This window comes from Ambystoma mexicanum, chromosome 2q (assembly GCF_040938575.1).
Source record: "Ambystoma mexicanum isolate Mex_15411 chromosome 2q, UKY_AmexF1_1, whole genome shotgun sequence".
NCBI lineage: Eukaryota > Metazoa > Chordata > Amphibia > Caudata > Ambystomatidae > Ambystoma > Ambystoma mexicanum.
Window position 1 is genome coordinate 522,192,079 of NC_090924.1, and position 19,238 is coordinate 522,211,316.

The 19,238-nt window shown below is 45.3% G+C and overlaps 1 protein-coding gene across 2 annotated transcripts in view; it reads left to right on the forward strand.

The window, feature by feature from the left end:
* Positions 1-19,238, forward strand: part of MICALL2 (MICAL like 2) — a 316,518-nt gene that overhangs the window by 232,819 nt on the left and 64,461 nt on the right. The window lies entirely within an intron of this gene.

Below are 19,238 nucleotides of genomic sequence, written 5' to 3' on the forward strand. Positions count from 1 at the left end.
TTTTGGCCGAAAACTAATATACTTGTGTTCCTACCGGAATGGCCCCCGTGTTATTCAGATTGAACGTTTGTCTGTATTGGGTGAGTCATCATAATTTGTTTATTTCGATTGCGATACAATAATAAAACGTGCACATTAAATGGTAACATTTCTCTATGAAACCACATAAAGCAGCATAAGGCCAGGCACTCTACATATGAGAGTTTATAGACCCATCTCAGACACTGACCCCCTTAGAAAAGAGAACAGCTGCCCGAGAGGAATATAAAGCACATCTGCAGCGTTTCCTTGGCTCTCTCTCTCTGGACTTCACAGGGAAGTCATTGCTAAATGCTTACTCCACGGCAGCAGCCTGCAACGTGCGGCTCTTGAGTTGTGTGGACTTAATTGCCTATAGGCCAGGGCTGAGCAAAAGGATGCAAGCTGCTGGTCTACCCCGATGAACACAGCACGTGATCATACTGTTGTGCGAGACGCCATGCCTTCATTTCAGGACTTCTCCACGAAGGCGTCTCCTCCCCTTGTGGTGCACCCTTCTGTTGCTTCAACAGTCCCAGTATTCGGGGTCGTGCCATCTGCCCAGGCTCCTGATGTGGCAATGTTGGCTCATGAACAGGAAGCGGGTTAGAGAGAGCATCGGTTTGAATGGTTATTTCTGCCGCTTTGCGCATTCAGCGGGTTCTCTAGATGAAGGTAACCGCTGCAGAGTCATGAAGAACCAACATTTAGATTCTGAAAACCTGTTCTCCTCTTTTAATGTGACGTGCATCGCCTCCATTATTTAGCATAGTGCAATGAAGCCTGACGCAATAGGTGCCATGATCGAGATTTCAGTCTGTGTGCGTGTGTAGCGCGGGTAGAGTGGGGTGGCATGGGGGTGCAGTGCGGTCCCACATATTTGTAGTCCTTGGTGTGAGCGCGTAACGCTGGTATGTGTTTAGACAATGGTTAAGTCGCCTTTAATCTTCAAACCCCCTGTGCTGCCTCCTGGTTTTTGTGTTAAAAAACATTAATCGGAAGATGATGATGATCTTGGAAGCAGCGACGTGTCAGGCCATAGCCTGAGATTTCTTGACCGCGGGTCTCTGGCATGTTATGTGAGATTTGCTTGTGCTGTCTGTGTTGGTTGGTGAAGAGTGTACGATATGTGTATGGGGCAACAATTAATGCAGGGAATTCGTCCCCCAACCCAATCAAAAACGCACACCAATATCTAAATATTTTTTATTTCTCCAGCATGGGGTCTGGCATGGATTCACATGCTCATGAATATTCCCCGTTGTCAAGCTGGGAATCCTAAGTAAAGAAAAACATCAGTTTGTTTCGTTTCTGAACTGTCCTTCTCCTAACAACCAATCACTGGTCTCTGGGTCATACTGCCCCCAGCCAATGACTGCCCTCTACCTAATCCCCTCCTCTGGCATCCATCTTCAGATTTTTACCACACATTCAAGTGTTGGGAGTCCTCTTGCTATAGCTCCCGAGCTTCTACTGCGTATTGTGTTTTTTCAGAGAATTTTCTCTATTTTTCAGTCAATTGAGCCTCAAGCTACACTGATTCTTCATCCGATTAACGTGGACCCGTTTCGGAAGCTTCTAAGCCCCTCAAGGGCAAATGTTCGTCGAACTTCACTTCTTGGAGGATTCCAGAAGATACTTGAGGCCTACCCAGTGTGGACATGGCCGAAGACAAAGGAGACTTGACACCTCTGTTCAGGATCTGCCCAGGATGTGGACTACAGAACGTCCTCAAGGAGGATGGGCACTCCCGGTGCCTTTACTGCCTATACTCAGAAAAATTGCACATGGAGGAGGCCTGTGCGTTCTGCAAGGAAATGTCCTCCCGCACCATGAAGGACCGTCACAAGCGGCTCGCTGAGTGGCTGGAGACAAAGAACCCAGCGGCAGGTGAGCCCCGGCAATGTTCTTCTCCCAAGAGAAAATCTAAGCGGTCTTCTAAGACCTTTGAGGGTGCTCCGGCGACAGGGGCCCAACAAAAGGCAAAGCACTGCGAGTCTGCAGGCACCAGGAGCGCTGTGGGTACGGGCTCCTCGGCAGCCAGGCTGGGCGCAGCTTCGCTGGCGCCATCAACCACGAGCCAACACTGCGGTTCAGCGAAGAAAAGGAAGTCGGAGCAACTGAGTAAACTTCGGGAGAAGGCCTGATCGTCTCGGACGGAGAAAGCCAAGGGGGAGCGTGGTGCTGACCCTCCCCCCACGGTGAAGGCCTCAGATGCGCTTAAGGTCGTGAAGGCCCAGGTTCACCAGGTCAAACCATGTATTATGGGAGTGGTGGCGGTATTACCCAAATTGTTTGTTTACAATTGTTCGAATGAACAATTGACCGAATTTAAAGGGTCACAATTTACCTTTTCACAATTGACCTATATATATATATATATTCAAAAAAACTGGCTTATCGTCAGTCATTTAAGGAGCACTCTCCTTCATACCAGGCTTCAAAGAGTAGACGGTTATCAGCGTTTCATTAATGGCTTCTTTATTTGTTTAAAATACATCTTCCATTCTTCCCAAGAAAATCGACGCGTTTCGCAGAATTACTTGCCGCTTGTTCACAACACCATTTTGCCACCACCAGATTGTTTAAATGCAAACATGTGCCTACAGACATAGAAATGGGACAAGGGAGTTCTACTCCAGTAAACATAGAAGATGGGACTTAATGTTGTTGACAATGCTATCGGACATCTTTGAAGGGTTTTTAGTCCCTATACTTTTGAGTTGCGTAAATTGTGATCAAGTGATCATGTCGACATAAATGCTAACCTCAAAATGAATTGTCCTCATGATTAGAGCATTGCATTGATTTTAACAAAGGTCCTGCATTGAAAATACTATGCTCAACAGAGTTACCATAAATCTAACGACAACCTTTTACCATTCTTTAAAATGAGAATGTACTTTTTCTTCACACATAAAGTGCATAATGCATAATAAAGTGACTAGTGCTAGCAGCTCACTAAAGTGCCTAGTGCTTTAGTGTATTTCAGCCTCTAATTTTCATAAAGTGCTTAATGCTAAAACTTCTATTCAGTGTGAAGATCTATTTCAATTTTTTGGACTAAGTTGCAACTCCCATTTTCTCATCATTATCCATAGTCTGAGGCTATGTTTATTTGAAAATACAAAAATCAATAGATAAAACTACACCTACGTGGTGAAATCTAAAAAAGGGAGTGCCTATAAACCCGATAACAGCATACAATAAAAGTGCAATTTAAAATATGCAACAATGCATGGATTTACACTTATTTAAACCCAATTTATGAAATCACTAATTTGCATAAGTCAATCCTTGTAGGTAAGAGGTGCCAAGTTTTCTTATATAAGAAAACGATGCTTGGATTAGTGCCCTAAAAAAGTGTACAGTTCTTCATCTATGTTGTGCCCTTTTTTGCTGTTTGGTTTCGAAGTCTAAAATGCAGCGGGTTTCTTGTTGTCTGAGCCTTCTTTCGCGATCGCCCCCTCTAGGGCCATTCTCAATTGCACAAATTCCAAAGAAAGCAAAACTGTTCATATTGCTTTCGTGCCATTCAGTAAAATGTTTTGCCATAGGATAGTTCGCATCTTTGTTTTGTATGGCTCTAACATGTTGTTGGACCCTTATTTTCAGTTTGCATTTGGTACTTCCAACATACCACTTTTTACATTCGCACACTAAGACGTAAACTACGTATTCAGTGTCACAGGTAATTTTTTCGTTAATATGTTCGGTTGAACTTGTTACTGGATGCTTAAAGGTAGCACAATTCATAGCAAATTTACATACATTGCATCTAGTGCATTTATAAAAACCTTTCTTCCGATTACTCAACCAGGCACTTGCATCTTTGGTTTCCTTTTTACCCATAAAACTGTGGACCAATTTATCTTTAATTGAAATGTTTCTTCTATAACTGATATCTGGATATTTCTTAAGCAAACCCCCGATATCCTTATCGATGGTTAGAACTTTCCAATGTTTCTGTAACACACGTTTGACCTCTGTTGTTTGACTGTCATACGTTAGTATGAGACGCACTTCCTCATTTGGTTTATTCGTAGTTTCTTCTTCTTTGTCAACCAAAAGTTTAAGTCTATCATGACTTCTAGCTTTTAAATATGCTCTTTCGATGACTCTTTTAGGGTAACATTGTTGTTGAAAACCTCTCGCCGTGATCTTGCTTTCTTCATCATATGTTTTGAGAGTTGTGCTGTTTCTTCTTATTCTTACAAACTCTCCATATGGTATAATCCAGATTAAACTCTTTGGATGCCCACTCTTGGCATGTAGTGGCGTGTTGGATCCCGTGGGTTTTCTGTGTAATTCACACGTTAGATTTTGTTCCACTATTCTTAAATTCACATCCAAGAAGGTTATAAATGAATAACTGTGGGTTTCTGTAAATCTGAGATTGTTATCATTTTGATTCAATAATTTCACAAAATCACACCAGGCATTCTCAGTCCCTTTCCAGATTACAAATAGGTCATCTATATATCGGAGCCAGATAACCACATTTTCGGTTAGTTCATGATTTTGTTCTGTCCATATTTCTTCAGCTTCCCAGGCACCCATAGTCAAATTGGCATAGGATGGGGCAAAAGTTGTGCCCATAGCCGTGCCCTGTATTTGCCTGAAATATTCTTCATTAAAGACAAAGATATTATTGGTAAGACAGAGGTCGATCATAGCTATGATCATTTGCGTGTGTTCTAGATAATTGAGAGATCTGGTGTTCAAATATTTCTCGCATGCTTTTTTGCCAAAATTGTCGCCGATTGACGTGTATAAAGACACCACGTCCATTGTTGCCATCATGAAGTTGGATTCCCAGGGTATATTGTTAACTCTTGATAGAAAGTCCTTTGTATCTTTGAGGTAGGAAGGTAGTGAAGAGACAAAAGGCAAGAGAATTTCATCTACAAATTTCGACATATTCTCCAACGCTGACCCTACCAGGGAAACAATCGGTCTTCCTGGTGGTTTTTTGCTGTTTTTATGTATTTTCGGTAGAAAATATATAGTTGGTGTAATGGAGTTAGTCGTTTGTAGAAATTTGCAATTTTCTTCGGTCAGCATGCCTTTTAGTTCCCAAACTTCTGTAAAATTCTTTATTTTATCTTCTAATGCTTTTATAGAATCTTTTCCACATCTTTCATAGCATTCTTTGTCATTTAATTGTTTGTAAGCCTCCTTCACATAGTTTTCTCGAGTCATAAGGACTACATTGCGTCCCTTGTCTGAAGGCTTAATCACACAGTTAGGTAAGTTGCTCAGTTCTTTGAGAGCCATTCTGTCCTTCATAGTCAAATTGCTTTTTTCTTTATGACTTTTCTTACGTCTCAACTTTTTTAAATCCTCAATTACAAGTGTTTGGAACGCTTCTATGTTATTGGCGGTATTTACCATGGGATTGAATTTAGATTTTTGTCTCAATCGACTTTTTACTGTCCAATCAGTTCTTATATCTAATTCTTTGAAATCAATAGGTTCGATCTCTTTATCCTCATTCGCTCCTCCACCTTTTTGGAGCTCTACTAGATCGGCAAGAACCCCCATTTCAGCAATGGTGATGTCAGTTTTTCCTTCAGATGCCGATTTTTTCTGTGTCTTAAAATCTGTGCTGGCAAAGAATTTTTTTAGACGTAATTTTCTAATAAAATGGTCGAAGTCTATCCGAGTTTGGACGTAGTTGAAACTTGCTGTAGGGCAAAAGTTGAGACCCATACTTAACAACTTGGTTTGATTATTAGTTAAAGTGTGATTGGACAGGTTTATGATCTTGAAGCTTGTCTCAATATCTTCACTTTCTTTTCCTACTTGCCAGAGCGTAGCAATCTGCCTGGGGTAGTCTTCGGGGCATTTATTTCCCCTCTGCACCCTCCTCGTTTTCTTCGGCCTCCTCCGCCTCTGCCTTTTGCTGATATTCCACCTCTGGCTTGTTTTTGTTTTTTGCCATCTTCGCAGAGCAGTCTCATTTCGTCTAAAAAATTTAGCCTAATACTTGGCTCTTCATTTTCACTACCAGTCACATCCGATTCGGATAATGAGGAAATAGATCCACTATCCCCCTCTCTTGTTGCTGATGTTGTCTTTACAACAGGGATTGATGTCTGTCTTAGTTGTTCAAATCTTTTGGCGAACGTGTACACTCTCCCTTTTTCATAGTCTTCCTTATCTCTCAGGAATTTCCTTTGTTTCCTCTGTTTTATCTCTTCTTCATAATTGGCCATGTTTTTCATCATGCTATTTTTTAGTTTTTTTGCCTCCTCGCTTTCAGGTATCAATTTTAATTTGTCTTCCAATTCCTAAATTTTGTCCAACAGTGTAGCTCTATCCGTGCCGGCATACTTGACTAATAGCTTGAGAAAAGTCTTAGAGCATCCGCTAGTTGCTTCACTCCATTCAAGGAGCATTTCCGGATCCTGTTCTTCAAAGGAAGGAATTGTTAAAATCCTTAACCCCCGTGGTATTCTTCCGACTTCAATATAATTTTTCAAAGAATGCTCCTCCCACCATTTGCTAATTTCTTTCTTTTGTAGCTTCTCAAGTTCTTAATAATTTCATTATTTTCCACAGCAGCCGGTGTACTTTTGGGTTGTTTATGCCTTATGCTAAGTGTTTCATTAAATAAATCTAAGGCTTGTGCCTTTCTTGTTGCTTCTTTATGGGCTTGGGAAGCCGCCATAATGTGCTTGGTATATCCGAATCTAATTTACCAGCTGGTATAAATGGTATAATCAATTCCAAGATTGTCTCGGAAAAATGTTTGCTTTCGTGTTCCGTGAAGGATCCAAATGCACTTCTCACAATTGATCGTGCTGGTTGTGGGTTTATGCAAGGCTGAATAGTGTTGCTTTAAATCTAGAAGTGTTTGCGCGGCCAAAAAGCAGTATTTGGGAAAGGGGGTGTGGGACTGACTCACCCGGCTTCTCTTGTCCAGCGCGTTCTCCAACGTACTGGTCAGTTTCACCGGGTTACGTTAAGCCTCCACTCCACCCACATCCAATGCTGCAATTTATGGGTTTTGGGGGTTTGGCGTTGGGTGGGGGATTGTCGGGGGTTTCCCCCCACATATATGGTACAATTGACCTTCACAATTCGGTCAATTGTGGAAAGGTCAATTGTCATTCGAACAGTTGTAAAACAAACAATTCGTATACAACCAGTGGTGGCATCCCTGGTGAAGGCCGCGGAAATGGGTTCCCAGGAGGCATCCACCAAAACGAGAGTTTCACTGCCCACCCGGAGGGAATCTTCATTCGTGCCCATTGAAAAGACTCCGGTGAAGATGCCCGAGACCATTGCCCTTGGCCGAGAAGAAGGGGTGGGGGGTGCAGTGGTCCAGCTAGACTCGGAGATCTCTTCTGAGGAGGAGCTTTCAGGCCTGAAGGCGTTGCTGGACAAGAAGTTCACTAAGGCCAAGTCCTACGGGAAGGACCCCAACGAGGCCGATGTGGAGTGCGACGAAGGAACTGACGAATAATGGCAAGGCGGGGAGGAACCGGACCCCACACCGCTCCCGACACTCCTGTCGCAACCGCCTCTACCACCGACTGATAGATCGGAGGACATCCTACAAGCTCTGCACATCCTGTGCACGGAGATACGGACAAAGCTGCCCACGCCGACGGGCGATCCGGCACCTGGACCGTCGGAGGATCCACCAACTAAGAGGAGACTAGTCCATCCTCCTCCACCGTACCACACCTCCCCTTCATCTACTCCGCCAAGGGACGCGACTGGGCTGGATACAGCGACGACTGGTACGGACGACGACGATGGAATGGATCTCCCGTCGCTGGTACCCAGGGCTTCTACCCCCGATGAGATCGCATCCTTCCACGCCATGATCTCTAGGGCTTCAGGGCTGTTCCAGCTCAAACCCGAGGAAAAGTAGGGTTTCCTTTATCAGCGACGAGAGGCCAAGAGGAAGACCGTACTCTCAGTCCCGCTGTTGGACGATATCTGGGATGAAGGACTGTCCCTCCTGAAGAACCCATCCTCGACCCCGGCGAAGAGAGACCGGTACGAGAAGAAATACCGGGTTCCAGACTCTGCACGGATATGCCTCAGAGCGCTGCCGTCCCCGGACTCAGTGGTCTCTGCGGCAGCCAGGAACAAATCTACAGGATCGGCCCTCTCTCGGACTTCCTCCCAGGCGACAAGAGGGCGGAAGCCCTTGAGATACTACAAGAAGGCGAGGTGGCTTTGGACCATGCCATCACGGTGGCCACGGACATCGCTGTTCCGCCAGATGGGCAACAGCATTTGTCTTTGTGGGCGTGGTTGGCTCAAGGCCACCAACTTCCGTAAGGATGTCCAGGCGAAGGTACTGGACATGCCCTTCGACGGAGACAACTTGTTCGGCAAGGCGGTGGATGAGCCACTGCAGGCCATTAAGGCAGACACCGAGACTGCCCGTGCCTTGGGCACACTCCAGCAATGGCGGCCGTCCTTTCGGTCCCCCGGAGGCAAATCACAGGGTGCCTCCAAAGGATTCGGTGGCAGCTCTTCTTCGTACCGTCAAGCGGCCCACTCTTCATCCCAGGAAGCCTACAGAGGCCGCAGCAAGGGCAGAGGAAACCGTTGTCGTTGCCAAGGGACCCTAGGTGGCACAGCCTCGGCGAAGCAGGACTGAACCGGCCGTGACGTCGGGCCCCCACCCGAGCACCCCGGTGGGAGGCCGGCTGGCGAACTTCATCGGCGTGTGGAAGTCCATCTCCACCGACCGTTGGGTGCTGGACGTCCTGGCACATGGACACACCCTGGAGTTCCAAAGGAGGTGACCCCATTTTCCACCTGTGGCCAGGAAAGAAAACCACATTCCACAACTACTTCTGGACGTACGAGCAATGCTGAAAAAGGGCGCGATAGAGCTCGTCCCAAAGAGGCTGCAGGGCTCCGGAGTATACTTGCGGTACTTTCTCATCCGAAAGAAGACCAGCGGTTGGCGGCCCATTCTAGATCTCTGCCGCCTCAACAAATATATGAAATCCCAGAAGTTCCGAATGGTCACCCTTCAGCACGTGCTGGTACAGCTGGAGGAAGGAGACTTCCTGTCGTCGCTGGACCTGGAGGATGCTTACTTCCACATCCCCATACACAAGGGGCATCAAAAGTTGCTACGCTTCGTGGGCAAAAGGCGTCACTATCAATTCAATGCCCTTCCCTTTGGTTTGAAGTCTGCCCAAGGGTCTTCACCAAGTGCATGGCAATGGTGGCGCCGCGGCTGTGCCTGCAGGGAGCCAGGTCTACCCCCTACCTGGCCGATTGGCTCACCCGAGGGAACTCGCTGGCGAGCACACAGCGAGGACCATCCGTCTGCTCATGGTTCTCGATAAACTATGCGAAGTCCTGCTTGGAGCCATCGCAGGATGCTCTGTTCCTAGGAGCCCAACTCAACATGGTGGAGCACCTGGCTTCACCGTCGGAGGACAAGATAAAAGCCATCCTGGGCAAGGTACAACGGCTGTTGACCATGGAAGTGGCCAGGGGGAGGTCCATCATGTCCCTGCTCGGCATGATGTTGTCATGCATCTACCTCGTGCGACTGTGCAGGCTGCGGATGCGGCCGCTGCATGAGTTCCTTGACGCCTGTTGGATGCAAGTGGCGGTAAGCTTCGAGGACAAGATCGCCCTCAACAAGACATTCCGTTGAGCGATTCGGTGGTGGGGTGTCCGCACGCATCTCACGGCGGGCACAGACTTTCAAACCCCAGCACATCAGGAGACGGTGACGACGGACACCTCCTTGGAGGGATGGGGCGCACATACCGGAAATCTCCACGCAAGAGGCCTGTGGCCCCCAGAGGAGAGATCGTTGCACATCAACGTTCTGGAGCTCCGAGCCGTGTTTTGGGCCCTCAAGTCATTCCTTCCGTCCCTCAAGGGCAAGGTGGTACAGGTCTTCACCGACAACACCACCACGATGTTCTACATTCGGAAGCAGGGGGGCACCAGATCCCAGCTCTCCAAGGAAGCATAGGACCTATGGCAGTGGGCCGTCACCCAGAGGATGTTCCTGGTACCCTTTCATCTAGCAGGAGTGAAGAACACTGTTGTGGACTCACTCAGCAGGGAGCTGCGCTCTTGCCACGAGTGGGAACTTCGGCAGGATCAGGTGGACCTACTGTTTCGACGATGGGGCAATCCCCAGATCGATCTGTTTGCGACGGCGATGAATACCAAGTGCCAGAGGTTCGCCAGCAGGTTTCCCCAGCCAGGGAGCATGGGGGATGCGTTTTCATTCCCCTGTGATGGTCTGTTTCTCTATGCGTTCCTACCATTGGCGTTGCTTCTGCGACTCATCAGTCAACTCAGACGGACCCGGTGCAGGATGATCCTCATCGCACTGGCGTGGCCGAGGCAGATATGGTACCTTGACCTTCTGGACATGTCAACGTCCCCTCCAGTCAAGCTTCCGGCAGACGTAGATCTTCACGCTAGGGAATGAGGCTCGATTCTGCACCGCGACCCGGGGTCGCTGAACCTGCAGGCCTGGCTCTTGCAGCACTGGAGTTTGGTGGATACGAGATCATGGCAGACTGCAAGGAGGTACTTGCCAAGGCCAGGGCTCCTTCGACTCTTAAGTGTTACGGACATAAATGGAAGAGGTTCTCTGTCTGGTGCAGTGCACGGAAGATAAACCCTCTACGGATTACGGCCCCTCAAGTGTTGCCGTATTTGCTGTCCCTGGGCAATGCGGGGCTAACACACGCTTCTATCAAGATCGATCTGGCGGCTATCTTCTGCTACAACAGAACTCTGGGGCGGTCGTCACTGTGGTCGCATCGCCTGGTTAAGGAGTTCATGAAAGGACACTTCCGCTCGTTCCCACCAGTGAAGGCTCCGGCCCCGGCGTGGGAACTCAATGTGGTGCTGACTAGGCTCATGGGTCCTCCGTTCGAGCCCCTGAATTTGGCACCTCTGAAATTTCTGTCGTGGAAGACAGCGTTTCTGGTGGCCATCACCTCAGCACGACGAGTGCGAGAGATCCAGGCCCTCTCCTGTAAGCTTCTGTACTTGACAAAACGAGGGTGGTGCTGTGGACGCACCCCTCCTTCATGCCCAAGGTGCTGTCGGACTTCCATCTCAACGAGCCCTTGGTGTTAACTGTTTTCTTCCTGCCGCCTTTGTCTCCGGCTGAGAGGACTTTGCACTCGCTGGATGTGGCTAGAGCGTTGAAGTTCTACATGGACCGTACAAAGAGTTTTCGGAAGACATCACGGCTGTTTGTGAACTTTGGACCTGTTAATCAAGGGAAGGCCCTCTCCAAGGGTTCCATTTCCAGTTGGCTCTCTGGCTGCATCACACACTATCATCGTTTGGCAAACCAACCGTTGCCTGGCCGTCTGAGAGCCCATTCGACCAGAGCAATCGCTGAAACTACGGCGTTCCTTGGCCTTGCTGGACATCTGCAGGGCTGGTATGTGGAGGTCGACGCACACCTTCACGAGATTTTACTGCGTCGACTGGGATTCGAGGGAGGAGTCCAGAGTCGGCCAAGCAGTGCTGCGCAACCTGTTCGCTTGAAGGTGAGCCTGGTGAGGAGGTAAGAGATGCTTAATGTTGAGCCTTGCTACCTCCCGTGGTTGTGCATGTGTGTACTGCAATGTATTCTTGTATTCATGAGCATGCAAATCCATGCCAGAACCCATGCTGGAGAAGGAACAAGTTACTTACCTGTAACTGTTGTTCTCCAGCATGGGTCTGGCATGGATTCACATGCGAACCCTCCCGCCTACCCCTCTGCGGCTCTTCTGTTGGGCCTACTGCCACTTTATGTGCTACCAAATCTGAAGATGGCTGCCAGAGGAGGGGCTTAGGTAGAGTGCAGTCATTGGCTGGGGGCAGTATAACCCAAAGACCAGTGATTGGTTGTTAGGAGAAAGACGGTTCAGAAACGAAACAGAAAGTTTATTTTTTCTTTACCGGGGATTCCCAGCCTGATGACGAGGAATATTCATGAGCATGTGAATCCATGGCAGACCCATGCTGGAGAACAACAGTTACAGGTAAGTAACTTGTTCCTTCTTTACTAACACTGTCTTTAATACATATAACGCCACTGTTATCCTCGCCCGTTTTCCAGTAGGCAAACCAAGAATCAGGCCGGTATGCAGAAAAAATATATTTATTATTTAGTAGACAAAATTATTATTACACAATAAGTATCAAAATGCACGCCACCTTATTCTGTGGCTCACAACCTTTCCTTCTAAATATTAACTTTAAAATTTGCAGAACATTTACGACATGACAAGTGCATTTTTTATCTTTACTTTCTATTCCCAAGTTGAAACATAGGTCCATAGAATACTTCATATACTTGGGTGACTCACAAAATACTCTTAATATCAAGTTAATTTAGGCACCGCCTGAAAACATGGCATGACAGTTTTGCTTTACCATATGGATTGTAAATGGTCTGACTTTAAATAAAATGTAATGCTTTTCTATTTGGCAACAGAATGGACATGCACATCGCTGTTCACTTCGATCCTCCTTGCACACTTTTAGTTCTAGAAAGATTCTGGTACAGTAACATTAATCAACAACCTCTTTCATCAATATATAATGAACCCTTTTCCTTTACCACGAGGCATTAAACAATCTCTCATTCAATTTGGAGTCTCTCTCTCGAGAGTGTGCTTTTAAGTCAATTGTTTTTCTTTGTTTAACCTAGAAAACACTTTCCTGAACAGCATATACTACGATATATAATTGGTATTTGGCACCATGTCTGTTTTAATGCAAGGCACAAGGGGTGTTCAACGGTTTGAAATTTTGTTTTGCATCCCCCTTCCCTTAAGGGACACTTTAAGGTTTGCAACAAGGATGCAGGTGGTGGAAAGTTACTTTATAGGGCTGTACCGTTGTTCACAGTGGGAGAGAGGTTGGAGATTTCGAACCTCTCCCAAATCACCATCTATCATTTGTCTATGTGGGAATTAATGACATTGTTAATAAGTTACAGTGGATAGGGGTCTACTTCTGGATGCTCTCGCCATTATGTCTATGTGAGAAAAGATACCAATTTAACAAGACCCCCAACAATGGTTTCTTCTGTTGGGATTAGGTACTTACATTGAATATCTCTCTGGATGTATGCTCAGGAAAGTCATCTCACGCGAAGCATAGGGATCGGGTAAGACTGCCTCTCAGGCTCAATTATACATTGGCCTCCAGCATCAATCCCACTTTCCTGGTTCCCTCAGGATATGAGTCTTTCCCCTAGTCACATCCACCTCCTTCTGTCTCACTTCCAAAAGTCTTAAGAGCTCCATTCAGCTTAGACAGCTCAGATCATTTGAGACACCTATCCTAGTTTGTCGGCTCATCATTCTGGACAGACAGTCCTCATTTTGGCAAGAGCCCTCCTGTCCCATTTTGCATCTACTTTTAAGCCCAAAATATCTAAATTATGAGATGCCAGCATATTGGTTCATAATTCGGTTTGGACATCGATTGTCATCCCCCCTTTGCATTGATTGGTACCTTGTAGTTACTGCGCTCCATTTCTGGAAATTATGGTTCCACCCTCTTGGAAATGGCATTTCTAAACACTTAAAATCTTCAACATGACCCTTTTCTTCAATTTATATATAAGCATCACAAACTATACATTTCTGAATTGGTCTGATCATGCCGGTCGCAATTGTGAGCGGTCAGAAACGTGATGCGGATAACTTTGTACAGAGATCTCAACTTAAGCCATTTTATTAAATAAAAAGGTTGGAAAAATGCCTCACTACCCCTCCCCTGATGAGGATTTCCCTGCCTAAAGGAAACACTCTTACAAAAAGATATCTGTCCCCTCACTCTTGTACAACCAATAAAGCAATAAGGAAATATATGGCACTTCAATTCAACAATGGTATATAACATATATTTAGTTTCACAATTTGTTCAAATGACTCTTCTTTATAACCGGGGTGAATTTCCCTTCCCTAGAAGGGTTTTCTGCATCGTTCAAGAGTAACGAAGTCCAGTTTAACACAAGTTCCAATACTGGTTTTAAAGACTTGCACTTCATCACATAAAGTTCAGTTGTTATAGCAAGATTAAAAGTAAAATTTTTGATGCCTCTTGGAACAAAAACGGTCTCATATTTGTCTTCTCCAAGTAAATAGACATGGTCTTGGCCAGGATAATTTGTTACAACCTTTGGTCTCAAAAAGAAAGAATCTATTCCAACTCCCCCTAGAGTAAGAACAGGGTTCACCTTGATTAAATGAGCAACAACAAATGTCTTGCAATCTTTCCTTGACAAGTCTTCACAATTCTTCTTAGAATGTCTCAAATTAACATAAATGATCAACTACTACCTAATTTAATCCTTTGCCGGCCCTTTTTGGCAATACCTTCTTGTCATACGGGTATACTCGCCTGCCCGTCTACTTCATCAAAGAGAACAGAAAAGTGCTTCAGTGGTAATTTCCAATTTAGAATAGCAACAACTTCCTCGGCCTTCTTAAGCATCAATACAAGTTCTGGGGCAACAATGAACCACATTAGTGCTCTTCAATACTCCTTGGCAACTATGCTCCTCTCTCCCTGGGTAACTTTTTCAGCAGGGCAACCTGTTTACCACCTTTTATTTCCCCTTTGCACCAACAACCAAATAGTTATTAAGACAGTCTCGCTTTTCTTTTGTCTTGGCTTTAGCAATGTGTGTTTTTATCAACTACAGATGTAGGTCTCCCATAATCTGAGCACTTGTTACACCCCTTGAGCTTTTCAAAATACCCCTCTGGTCTTCGGCAATGTTTGCTGGAACTATTTTGCCAGGTTTTCAACCCCTTTTGGCTTGTGTATTGATTGCACACCTGGTATTTATTTCAATAGGGCTTACCCACTGGGTTATAGGAGTTTCTTGCAACTTGCGTGCTCAGTTCTAGAGTCTTTTGGTTTCACTGAATACCATTTGTGTTTGGCTTCAATGTTCATCACATCATTCATCTGCAGGGTCCTCGCTCACTTGCAAGTGTAACTGTCTGCACGCCATATGCGGCCAGCATCTGAACGCCCCAGAGTCATTCATGTGCTGCAGACTCACTGGGTACGTCGCTCTCTTGTGCTCCGTTTGGTGCTCACAGGACTGCTGTACCCGTGGCTTCTCCCGGCCAGGCAAACCTTCCTCTGGGTCACCTTCACGTCCCCCATGTTGAATTGGAGCCACCTTGGCTCCAAGGAGTTCCTGGTGCAGCCCAGCCACCTGGAACCTCTCGACTGATTCCATTACTTCTGCTTCCTGTGGTTGCAATCTCTGCACATCGCCATTTGAATGGGTAAGCATTTCCCTTCCACGCTTCCCGCTGTGCGGCTTCTGCAGGTTGACATATTAGAAGCAGAGACCCTCTCAGGACCTGCACTGGTCTCAACATCCTCGGACTCCTCTAATCTTGCTTACCACATCATACACAGCTTCTCCTGCTGCTCATTCTCTTGATCTGCACTTGAAGAGGCCTTTTAATCCCCGCAGTCTCCCTCAAGTGTAGGTCATGTTGCCTAATTAGCTCACCACTCCTGCATCTTCGTTCATCTTGCTCCCGCTTCCCTGTCTTAGTACTGAGGGATTTATGGGACTTAGTCCTTGTCGTCAAAGTTTGTTTTTCTTTCTGTTGGGCTGTTTTGCCTCCTGCTTTCTACAACATTCATTAAAGGAATATTATACATATCTGTCACCAGTTTCTTTTGTGAAGAGGAATAAGTCTTTCGGCAATAATTATTTACAGACTTCTTTTCTTTTTCCCCTTTTAAGCTAGGGAAGCATTTAGCTCTATGCGTTTGAAACTGGGATTTATTCACTTTTATGCCACACGAGTCTTGACTGATTATACCCACATTTAGGTATTCAACATGAGGCACAGTTAAATTATTGTGAACAAGCGATTACCTACTTTGGTAGTTGTAATATCTCTTCCTTAGAGGAAGATGAATACAGTGTTTCGCCCCACTGTTTCCTCTCACTTCCCTGAGCCTTTTCTCTTCTCAGGTGATCCTATCACAGAGCACCAGCCCCAAGGTCAGTATCAGGAAGTGTCTGCCTTTCCCTAACAACCTTGGAGACTTTAGGCTGGGATTTGGTGAGGGATCCATAGGTTCATCACACAACACACTGTGCCTCATGTTGGCACGCGGTTGCAGGTGTGAATGGCAGATTTTTATGATTGATTCAAACAAGATCACATTTGGCATCACAAGATTTTATGGATGGGTATCTAATTTAATAAGCTACCATAGTCCCGACTCTCTGCTCCGTGACTTTATATGGGGAGCTATTATCACATTTGAACTTATAACCCTGGTTTACCTGGTTGGAGTTTGAGGGAAGTTGGATTGTCACATGGGGCTTTTCATAGGCTTCTCGAATATTAACTATTTTTGTAAGTGTCGCGATTCTCAAGTTAATGGACAAAATATGATTCTCTATATACACACACCTATGGCACATGTGCATTAGCACCTGGAGCATGCCAAGAGCCAGATAACATTACCAATAATCGTTCTTGGACCCAAATGACCGGACAGACTCAATGAATATGGAAAAATACTACTTTATTATCGGCTCCAATAAAGTAGGGAAACCTGGTGAACAAACAGATTGCAGCTCACATACTCTAATCTATATTTTGATTATACAAAGGCTTTATACCTTGATGTTCGTCATCCTACGTGGCAAACAGTATAAACCTATCGAAAGGAGGGATTGATTAAGGAAACCTATTTACTTATACATTATGTAGATGTTAGTACCATAATTGGCTGCTCCCTATCAGGTAGACACGCCTTGAACTACCTCTTATTCTGCTATTAAGCTGTATTATACATAGTAACAGCTTTCTTCATCTTTAATAATACTTGCCACTTGCAAATGTTTTCTCCTTTGCATAATCTAAGAGAAACATGTTGTGCATATGTAGCTTATCCTCTTTGACTCCCCTTGTGCCTTGCAGTTATTTTTCACTGTCATCCTTGACCCTGAGCCAGACACATCATTTGTTCCTCACGCAAAGCTGTTTTCCAGTGTCTTTCTGCTCAGCAGCCCTGGTGGTAGTTTGGTTACTTTTAACACGATTCCGACGTCCATCTTTACAACATGGCTGCTTTACTCACGTTATATATTCTCATGCCGCAAGCTTCTATATGTCTTATCTACCTTGCGTTCCTGCATATATACATTTACTGATTCTATCACTTATCTTCTCAATGGATATGATTTCTTCGTATTCTCATACATGTTTCCCTTGTTAAGTTACATTTTCATTCTTTAAGTATTTGCATATATCTTTTCATTGCGTCCTGTATCTTCTCTTCATGACGTCACCTTACTCTGGCCTGATTTCACTTGTAGCTTTTCTATGTTAAGTAGTGTATGCAGACATCCTTCCACTACGTCATTGTCAGGGTACATTCAATACAGTTGCCTTATTGCATAACGCCGCTCATATCTTTGATGCATTATTGGGATGATATCTGGTGTCGGACACAGCGCCTTTCGATAATTCTTCCAGTATGACTGAGGTGAATGGCGGGCACTAGAGACGACGTGCACATCTGCCTCTCTACACAGATTTATTAATGACATACATACTTTTCACATCACTTTATCCCACATCTGTTCTTCCCAAGACCCTGATATATTCCTGGGCACTCAGTGTTGATTCAGCCTGCAACAACACAAGTATCTTCTTTCAAAGTTAATGGCTGGGCCCTCGTCTCCTTATCCTCTTCACGTAAATGGGTAAAACTCCACCCCTGACTCTTTTGACATTCTCTGGTGCGTGTCAATTGTCCTCAGCTCAGGAATTCACCACAAAATTGAATTGAATTTTGACTATTATTCAGAGTTCAGTTTTTGTTAACTCAGTGGTCATCTGTTCACTCCAACAAACCTTGGTCAGGCACAACTCTACCCCATCCTGGCTCTGCAGAAGATAAGAGATTGCCCATCTGTGCCTGGTACATGTAGGGGAAGGTGAGCAGTGCTTGGGCTTTTGAATCGAATGGGGAAGGTCTCTAAACATACACACGTTTCAAAGTCGTCTCTGATGACAAAACATCCTGCTTTTTAAAATTCATTTTTTCCACAATATACGTTTTGCTTCAGTGTAATGCATCCCACGAGATGCATTTTGCTTCCATCTTCATTCTCGCAGCTTATTTTAAAACAGTTTTTCTGTAGCCACCAGTTTCCCTAATGTGTGCCTTTTGAATTTACGTCTGCGGTGAAGTTGCATCTGTACGTGTTTATTTCTATACTTCAGAATGCACCCATTTCCATGGCAGCACTGTGTTAGCAAAGTTGCATTGGGGCTTTGACACATGTATCGGCCAGTAGGCCTCCGGTTTTGGGCTTTGCCATTCAAACATAGGGCCCATTTAATTTAATGTTTTCCTTTTTCTAAAACCAACATTTTTACTTAATGGTTCAGAATTACATACTGGCCTTGTCTTTGCCAACAGTGTGTTTTCATATGTCTGCACCATTTGGGCTTAACTCGGCCAGAGGCAGTTCATTTGAATCTTGGGGCCAAATTTACCCCACAAGAGGGAGACTATGAGCTGTTGGTGTACATAAAGGGACCTTCTTTTGTTTTTGTGTTCACTAATTGACGGCTGCTTTCGGTGCCACAGAAAAGGCTGTACATCCAAACACAAAATTGCCCTAAGTAACACTGTGTGAGCTCCAGAATACACACTTTAATTGCACATGTGTAGTGGTTGCAATACAAATATTGTTTTGCAGCTTTCTGTATAGCTGTCGAGAGATTGGTCAAAAAGCCCTGCTACTTGCTGGGTAGGGCTGGAGGGGTAGGATTTCATTCCTATTGTTCATTCGCTACACTAGGTCACAAGTCGGAGGACTGGGCATGCTGCGGGCACCGGCACCGCGTCTGCACCATCATCGGAGTATTGCTTTAACTCTGCACCTTCTGACCAAGTCAATAGGATGCCAAAGGCAAATGCTTGGATCCATCACTGCATAGTATTTTCAGCTAGGTCTACAACCTTTGGCTCTCCAGGTGTTTTGAACTACAACTCCCATCAGTGCTAGCTAGCATAGTGGATGGTGAGGGATCTTGGATGTCATAGTCCAAAACGTCTGGAAATGCAAAGGTTGCAGACTTGTATCAAAACCTGCATCTTGGCTGATTTTGAAACTGGACTAATTTTAGCATGTAGGGCTGCACCGAGCCATCTGGTATTGTGGTGAAGCGTGCTTACCC